This window comes from Panthera uncia (assembly GCF_023721935.1).
Source record: "Panthera uncia isolate 11264 chromosome D3 unlocalized genomic scaffold, Puncia_PCG_1.0 HiC_scaffold_8, whole genome shotgun sequence".
Taxonomy (NCBI): Eukaryota; Metazoa; Chordata; class Mammalia; order Carnivora; family Felidae; genus Panthera; species Panthera uncia.
The window spans coordinates 1,447,129-1,455,317 of NW_026057586.1; the positions used below are offsets into that span (position 1 = coordinate 1,447,129).

At 51.0% G+C, this 8,189-nt stretch overlaps 1 long non-coding RNA gene across 3 annotated transcripts; it reads right to left on the reverse strand.

The window, feature by feature from the left end:
* Window positions 1–2,623: 2,623 nt before the first annotated feature.
* LOC125914770 (uncharacterized) lies at window positions 2,624–6,577 on the reverse strand. 3 transcript variants are annotated; one of them, XR_007455422.1, is made up of 3 exons: window positions 4,368–6,563; window positions 4,084–4,174; window positions 2,624–3,792 (listed from the first exon to the last, which is right to left on the reverse strand). It is a non-coding gene; the product is annotated as an uncharacterized LOC125914770 (long non-coding RNA). The 3 variants fall into 3 exon arrangements; XR_007455421.1 differs by having other exon boundaries at window positions 2,624–3,921; XR_007455420.1 differs by lacking the exon at window positions 2,624–3,792 and having other exon boundaries at window positions 3,908–4,174; window positions 4,368–6,577.
* Window positions 6,578–8,189: the final 1,612 nt, after the last annotated feature.

Sequence of the window (8,189 nt, forward strand, 5' to 3'; positions counted from 1 at the left end):
TGAGTAATGAAAAGTCACACAATTTTAGGAAAAGAGTATGCAACATATGGTCAAGAGCTGGCATTTTTGTTCAACAGACAAAGCACTGTACTTAAATACACAGCTATGTTATTTATTTATAGGTAGTAGTTGCCTCCATGACTTTTAAAGGCCAATATAAATGCAAATCCAACATGACAATCTTAATGAAGTTTCATTTTCTTTTCAGAATAAAAATGAGGTTCATGATAATTCTTCCCATAAAAGATTGTATCATAATCCCACATTTTACTAAATTATTCTTATCACCAATTAGCAGAAAGTCATTTACATATAAATTTTAGACTAGTGTGGTCTCCAAGGGGTTTCGGGAGGTTCAGTGAATTTAGCAATATTATCCCATTTCATAGAAAAGAAAATACCGGGAGGGCAGACGAACTCGCCTCAGGAAACAGGCCAGGCCGTGACCGGGGCGGGAGCGAACAGCAGTCTGCTGGCCGATCTGGTCTTGAGGCTCAGCCATTGCCACGTTTTTCCCTCATGACCTTGAGGGACCTTGTGACGGACGGCCCCACCCCATCCGCACCCCCAGGGGAACTGGTGCGGGCGCGTTGGACAATTTCATCACGCCGAACATCTCCATTAGGTACTAAGGCAATAAAACTCTGGAGTTATTATATCATACTGTATCCACAAATGGCATAATTACAAACCGGTCCCGAATTTGAGAATTCCAGAGGGTTCAAAGAGGTCAAATGTTTAATTGAAATGGAATATTTAAGCTAAATTGCTAGTGTACTAATTCAATATTATTGAAGTACTAATAAATACATTACAAGACTGTTAAGAAAAGTGCTTCCTGCTGAAGAATGATCATCCCAAGACCAACATCAGCTCACTTTGTAATACGCAGCGAATGTTGTTTTCAAGCTAATTAAATGCCATGCATTTTTGATAGCACTTAACAATATGTGGTTAATTATTATTATGCAGGATCTGTTCTATAGCATTAATTATGATGAACTCATTTGGCTTTTATAAGAACAGGAAATGCGTGAGTTTGGGGAGGTACAGTGCTTTGTGGTGTTTTATTGTCACTGAGATTTAAATTGATACGCTTTAGGACTTTGCATGAAAAACAAAGAGTTTTCTAAACAAGTTCTAACATTAAGACAGAAAATATAGTCAAGGGAAGAATCTTTATGGGCTTGACATCTTGATGAAATGACCAAGCTCGTTCCGTATTAAAAAGCAGCATCTCTACACACGTCCCTGTGAGAAGAGCAGCTCGGGATGTTGCTTTGGAGACTTCTGGTCCCGAACCTGTGCTCCTGGGAACCACGTACCGCGTCACTGCCCGGTGGCTCCTCTCCTGGAGCCACCCGAGAGCTTCCTCCCTTTCGGGGTGCTTCTCGGACCTGGGGCAAGCCTGACTCCCCTGGGGAGGTGTTAGGACACACCGGGTGGGGACCCGCCCCCACCCCCACCCCCACCCCCTCCCCCACCCCGCCCCCACCCCCACCCCCGAGGGCTCCACAGTGGGGTCTGGACAACTGTCGTTTTCAAAGTGGCCGAGTACCGTGGCTGTGGCTGGGGCCGTGAGCGGGCCCTGGGTCTCTTTCGGGGGGGGAGGTGACAGTGATTGTGCATGGCTGTACATGTACTAAAAATCATTGAATTGTGCACTTAAAATGACCGCGCCTGGTGGTGTGTGGCTTGCCTGTTGGTACAGGAGTGTCGAGGAGAAACGGGTGGAGAAGCCTCGGCCCTCCAGCAGGTGGTCCTCTGGTCCCCACAGCCCTCCAGGCCGGACAGGAGGGGCTGCCTCACACACAGGACAGTGAAGGGTGTCGGGCTCGGGGGCTCTAGGCCCAGCAGCCGTGCTGGTGAGAACGGGCTGCAGCTGGAAAGGCCACTCGATTTTACCCCAGCCTTGTTCGCGTATCTTTCCGTAAGACGCCTTTTGTCCATACAGTGCGTGCATGCGGGTAAGGGTTAGCGGGCTCCCGGGGGGCTCGGTCGGTTGGGCGTCCGACTTCGGCTCAGGTCGCGATCTCACGGTTCGGGAGTTCCAGACCCGCGTCGGGCTCTGTGCCGACAGCTCGGAGCCCGGAGCCTGCTTCGGATCCTGTGTCTCCCTCTGTCTCTGCCCCTCCCCTGCTCACGCTCTGTCTCTCTGTCTCTCTCTCTGTCAAAAATAAATAAACATTAAAAAAAATTAAGAAAAAAAAAGGTTAGCTATTTGCCACAATATAGCCTCGTAGTTTCACCCAAACGCAGCTTAGAGGTTGGGCAGGAACTACGTCAAGCAGTGGACTGGGGTAAGCCAGCTGCTGTGGGACTGGTGTGGACAGATGCTGCCTTTGACGTGGCTGCAACCCTGGGTTTAACAGGAGTCACATCTCCGAAGGGCACGTGGCCTTATTAGAGGCACGCGCCTTGAATAGCTCACAGAAGGCAGGCGTCCTGGCCAGCGCCACACTCTCTGTGTCTCAGGGCAGGTAATGCCCGCTCCGGCCGCAGGGTTTGGGGGCTGCGAGGCAGCCTTGTGGCCGGAGGGATTTTTAAGGTCTGAGGGTCACTTTTTAATGTCCTAACTAGTAAATTGATTGTAATACATTATGTTGATGAAAGCATACTGTCATATCTTGGGAGGGCATTTAATTCGGAGGAAGGCTCGATTTAACTAAAAATACAGCGTCTCGTGTGGACTTTGGTCTGCGGCTGCCTGAGGGCCGAGGTGTCCGCGGTAGCCGGCTGGCTCCTGCCGTCGGGCCGCCTGGGGACCCCGCCCCGTGCACCTGCAGGTGCCAGATGAGCAGTCAGACTCGAGCAGGACAGCAGCGATGCCACACTGGGCTTGTGTGTTCGTCTTCTTTTCCACAGCTCTTGTCGCTCGCTCTTCAAACGACCCTCCGAGGATTTCCGGGCAAGTACTTTTCGCTCCGTTTTACTGACGAAATACAACACTGGGTATTTGGTGACAAGTGGCAGGATCGGGCGCCGGGCAGCGGCTGGGAGAGAGAGCAGGGCACGGGTGGGTGGAGGTGCCGGGTGGGATGGCTCACGTTCTCGTCTCCCGCGGGGAAGGACGCTCCGGACGAATGCTGTGGCACATCTACCGACGGTTCCCGTCCCGGCCACGGGCTCTCTGCACATTCCAGCTTGCCGTCACTAAGCTCCAGAAATTTTATTTCCTGTTCCTCGAGTTTACATATTTCTGTGTTCTTCTCAGGAGGATTAACCGGGAGGAGGAAGACAAAGGGCACAGGGCAGAGGACGGCCATCACGCGCGGCACGTGGTCCAGTGACAACGGTCGACCTCTGGGCCCATCCACCTGGACAGACCCCCGAGTCTGCCGGTTACCGCTCACGTGACCTTACGAAGTCCCCAGCCTCTCTGAGCTTAAGTTTCGCATCTGGGAGGTGGGTCCGTTACTGCCACATTGCATTTTGGTGAGGGTTAAATATAGTTAGACGTAAACGCTTGGCGAAGAGGGAGGAGGGCTGCTATGAGCCCCCGCGTGCCCGGCCCCGTGTAGGTGCCGGACGTGCCCACCTGCCCTCACTCTGTTTCTTGTTTTCCTCCAAGCACACGCAGGAGAGTAACAGACGTCCTGGTCGACTCGGTTAACCTAGCCGGAGGCAGGGGTCCTCCGTGCTGCGTAATCTGCCCTTGCTTTGGGTTAGGTCCCCACGTCCAGGCAGAGGAGCTCCAGCGAGATGTGGGGAGTCCCGAAGGCTGGTGTGTGAGCGGAGGCGTCGCCCGATGGCTCGGGGACGTTGTGGAAGCTCTCTGTGCACCCCTCACAGCTAGGAGAGATTAACACTGTTAGACAACAGTGCAGGTATACAGCAGTGTGCAGCATAAACGAACATCAGCTGGGAACACGATTGTTCGATAGTCAGACACAGTCGGAAGCTTCCATTCATTGATAAGCTCTTAACAGAAGCAGAAGAATCAGGTTTTTACTGTCTGGTAATGTGTTGTTGCTAAAATTCAGGTTTACTTCTAAACTATTAATAGTTAACTCAGACCCATCCCCTCTAGTGCTAATTACCAGCAGGGAAAGAAGGAAAAAAAAAACTAATTTAGACTAGTACATTTGTCTTCTGGAATACATCAGTAGGAGAAAGGCGTCTACGGCAAACATCCTATGAAATGTCGACTGCTCCTCCTGGCTCTGTCTGCTCGCTGAGAGAGAGAACAAAACACAGGTACTTTCAAAAAACATTCAAAATTATAATGATTGTAGATATAATTTTATGGTAGAGCTAGAATGGCAATTAAGTACTATTCTTTTTTAAAAACCACACCAGTTACACTGTGATTTTTTTCATAGAGAGACAGAGAGAGAAGATATTAATTAAGATAAAGCCACAAGTACCCGTTGAGATTCGAGGTTTCCCTGTGAGCACCACCCAAGCTCAGAAGGTTGGGTCTGATGACTTCCTGGGTGAGGTCTATCCCGGTCGCTCACTCTCGGCCAGGAAATAGCCACCGAAGGCAGCTTGCTTACGTAGCCGGAAGACATACAAACGTGCATTTAAAAACCGATCCAGGCACTTGTCAGATTTAGCAAAACTTGCTGACCCACAAAAACCATTTCTTACCCTTTGGCTTTTAAATAAAGAACATATTCCATCACAGGGCCATTTGTATTGTTGTTTTTATTGCATTGATGAGGTAATTCACAAAACCTCCTGGTGGGCTCGAGGATGTGGTGCGTGGAAAAGGCCACACGACAGCCATCGTGGAAACCCCTCCTCCTTGTCCCTTGAGGTCAGTCTGCACAAGGAGCCAATGGCCCCTAACGATTAACCTGTGGCTCCCCAGCACAGGTGTGCCTGGTGCCTACGCTTACATCCGCTTGTTGCTAATGACTGAAATGGAGGGGAACGTGAGATCTGTACTTGAACTTCAGGGCTTGGGGTGAGACAAGGCGCATCATTCTGACGTGGCTGAGCTACCGACTTCAAGGCCACTTCCCCAGGACCCTTCCTGAGGGTGCACTGCCCACGGCCACACGGGTCCCAGGCGATCCATGTATCACGTGTCCCCAAGAGATCTCCAGATAGCACCCAGGATGCAGAATCCTCCTGGTACATCAACTGATTAGGTATTAGAAGCCAGCCTTCCCATTGCTTTAGTTTTCTCATAGATAATATGAGAAAAATAAGGGTTCCTGTCTCATAGGCTCCGGAGGAGAGTGGTGGGATCGTATGAGTCGGTACATGAAAACACGTAACGCAGGACTGCCGCGTCACCTGGACGCTGGTCACCTGCATCTGGATGGAGGATAGCCCAGAAAATGGGCACTGTTGCCTCACAAGTGCCTCCAGCCTTAGAAGTTGTCTTTTCCCCCATCAGAATAACTGAGGTTCATTGCATTGTTCATCATTAATTTCTTTGGCGTTCCTAACATAAACCCAATAGAAATCCAGTTGTTTTGAAGACTCAGTGAAGCGTGTGAGAAAAATGCCCACGAGTGAAAATTTCCATCAAGACTGGGAGGTTCTCCGAGCTGATATTCAGGAAGGGAAGCACGGCCTCAGGGGGCTTTCTGTTGTGCTCCTCTGGGTGTCCGGTAACGTGCTTTCCTGAACAAAATACGTGAAATCGAAGGTCAAATTTTGAGCTGACAAGCTTGCTTCCTTGTAGAAGACTTATGGGCAGAGACTAATGCCACAAGGAGTTCCAGGAGCCGGAGAGAGCTCTCAGTGCAGGTGGAACCAGTACGTAACCAGGAGCGTCACTGCAGACTTTTCTAGACTTTCAGATCAAAGCCTTAGGTGTCCTTCAGGATCTGTGTGAATCTTGTTTCGTGATGCCTCCAATCCGATGGCACATAGAAACTGATAAATGTGTTGTGTGCTTGAAAGGAGCAGATTCATAATATGTCCTTACTTGGTTTATAAATTTTCGTTTCCTGATTCGTTGAAGCCAATAGCAGAGAAGCTGTCTGGTAAGAGGTGTGGTCAATAAACTCTGGCAGTTTAACGGGCAGCAGATGATGTAGACCATCCACGGTGTTCACAGCTGACCACTCACCCCCCACCGTGTCCAGTCCACACTCCACGAAGACTTCACCTGACGGAATCAGTTCGACACGGGCATCCGTGTAAGTCTGTGCTCTTGTTTGTAGGTGTCTCCTCTGCGGACAGCTGCTTCCTGAGGGTCCTGGCTCACCCGCACCTGCAGCGTTCGTCCTGCTCAGGTGCTGTTTCACAGTGGAACATGAAAGGTGCTGGACACAAGCTCAGTGGTGAAGGGCCTTTGTCGTGGCCGTGCGTGTGTGTCAGTTTCCAGAGGGGCCGTGACACAGCGCACAAACCAGGAGGCTTCAAACAATGCTTCCTCCCCCGGTTCTGGAGGCCAGAGGTCTAAAACGGTCTGAAACGGGTGTGAGCAGGGCCGTGCTCCCTCTGAAGCAGGTAGGGGAGTCCCTCTCTGTGCCTTCCAGCTTCCGGCGGCTGCTGGTGATCCTTGGCGTTCACTCCCTGGTGTGCAGTCTCCTCACTCCGGTCTCTGCCTCTGGTCTCAGTTGGTCTCTGTTTGGTGTCTCTGTCTTCTCAAAAGGACATGAATCCTATTGGATCGGGGCTCGCCCTCCCCATTATGACCTCATCTTAACTGGTTACATCAGGGAGCTGACACTGGTCACACGGTAACATAGTTACATCTGCAGTGGCCCTATTTCCAAACAAGGTCACATTCTGAGGCCCTGGGTGTTAGGACTTGAACGTTTCTTTCTTTGGGGGGGGGGGGGGGAGACAATTTAACCCATTACAAGTAGGAAAAGTGGAAAAGTGGAAATTAGCTCTAAAAATGGCCAAAACATTCGGCTGAGAGTCCACCCTCCCCTCGCCCCTCCCCCCAAATATTTTTCCTGCAAGGCCATAGCTGAGTGTCTGGACAGGACATGCTTGGATTAGCAAATGAAATTCCAGAAGAGGAATTCACCCTTTTCCAGGGAAAGAACAGGGGAAAAAGAGTAAGCTGGGCGGGCATGTGTTTGAAAAGCAGGGTGACCTATGAGGGTTATTTTGGAAGATGTAAAGGTGCTCCCTTTAGGACGAGAATATCTGGGGAGCGAGAGGAAGTGGGGTGACAGCGGAGTGCGGGCCCTTGAAAGGATGGGCCACGCGGGACCGTCAAGTACAGGTGAACCTGGTTCGGTGCTGTGCGTGGCCGTCGTCACAGAGTTAGCTGTTGTGAACAGGGGGTCCCGTTCCCTTCTGTATCCAGACCTGGGGGTGCTTGTGAAGCCCGCGGCCGGTCCCCTCCGCCTCTGCTCTGGTGCTCCTGCCGCTCCTGCCCTCTCACGCCTCGCTTTCTCTCCTCGTCCCCTCTCTGTGCTTCTTCCCTTGCTGGGGCTGCTGCTAATCTCGTGTCTCTAGGGTCTAACCTGGGAACTTCCTGCAGGTGGGTCCTGTGCCCATGGGCTGTCGGTGGGCGTACCTGTCTGTGTTTGGGTCCACGGCGGCGGGGCGGGTGCGCGGGTCACCCCGCGGGGCTGGAAGCAGGCAGCGTCCCTCCCGTGAGCGGAGAGCTGGCACTCGCCACGGCCACGGCCCCACCCCCGGGGAGACAGGCCACCGTACAGGGCGGGACTCTGCAGTGAACGCCTGTACCCCGCCACTGCACCCCGGCCTCCGTGACTCCGTGTGACCAGTGTCAGCTCCCTTTCCTCGTAAGTTTTGTTTTCTTCCTGAGAAGGACCTCCAGACCTGTGTCCATCAGACCGCCCCGTCCTTATTACCCAATTATGAAAAGTCTCATGTGACATGCCTGGTTTGACACCAAGAAAAAAAATCTCCCCCTGAGTATCAGGACGTTCTTTCTTTTTGCCACATGATCCTTCAGGCATAATCCCAAGCATCCTTTTTAATTGTCAGAAGGAAAATATGAATGACGCCATTTCTTTTTATCTGCTGGCACAACCGAAGACAAAAGGATTCTTTCCTTCCCTCTTAGGAACACACAAGTGTCTGTAGATTGTCTTTTAGGAGATGTTTGGATTGTTTTCATGGCTCCTTCATTTTCATACGTTGAAAATCGTTTTCCCCAGCCCCCTCACCTTTGTGTGTGTGTGTGTGTGTGTGTGTGTGTGTGTGTGTATATATATATATATATATATACATATGAGACTGTTTATAGGTAGACACTTGAAGCTGTATCTACAATTGCAATCGTTACTATCGGGCAC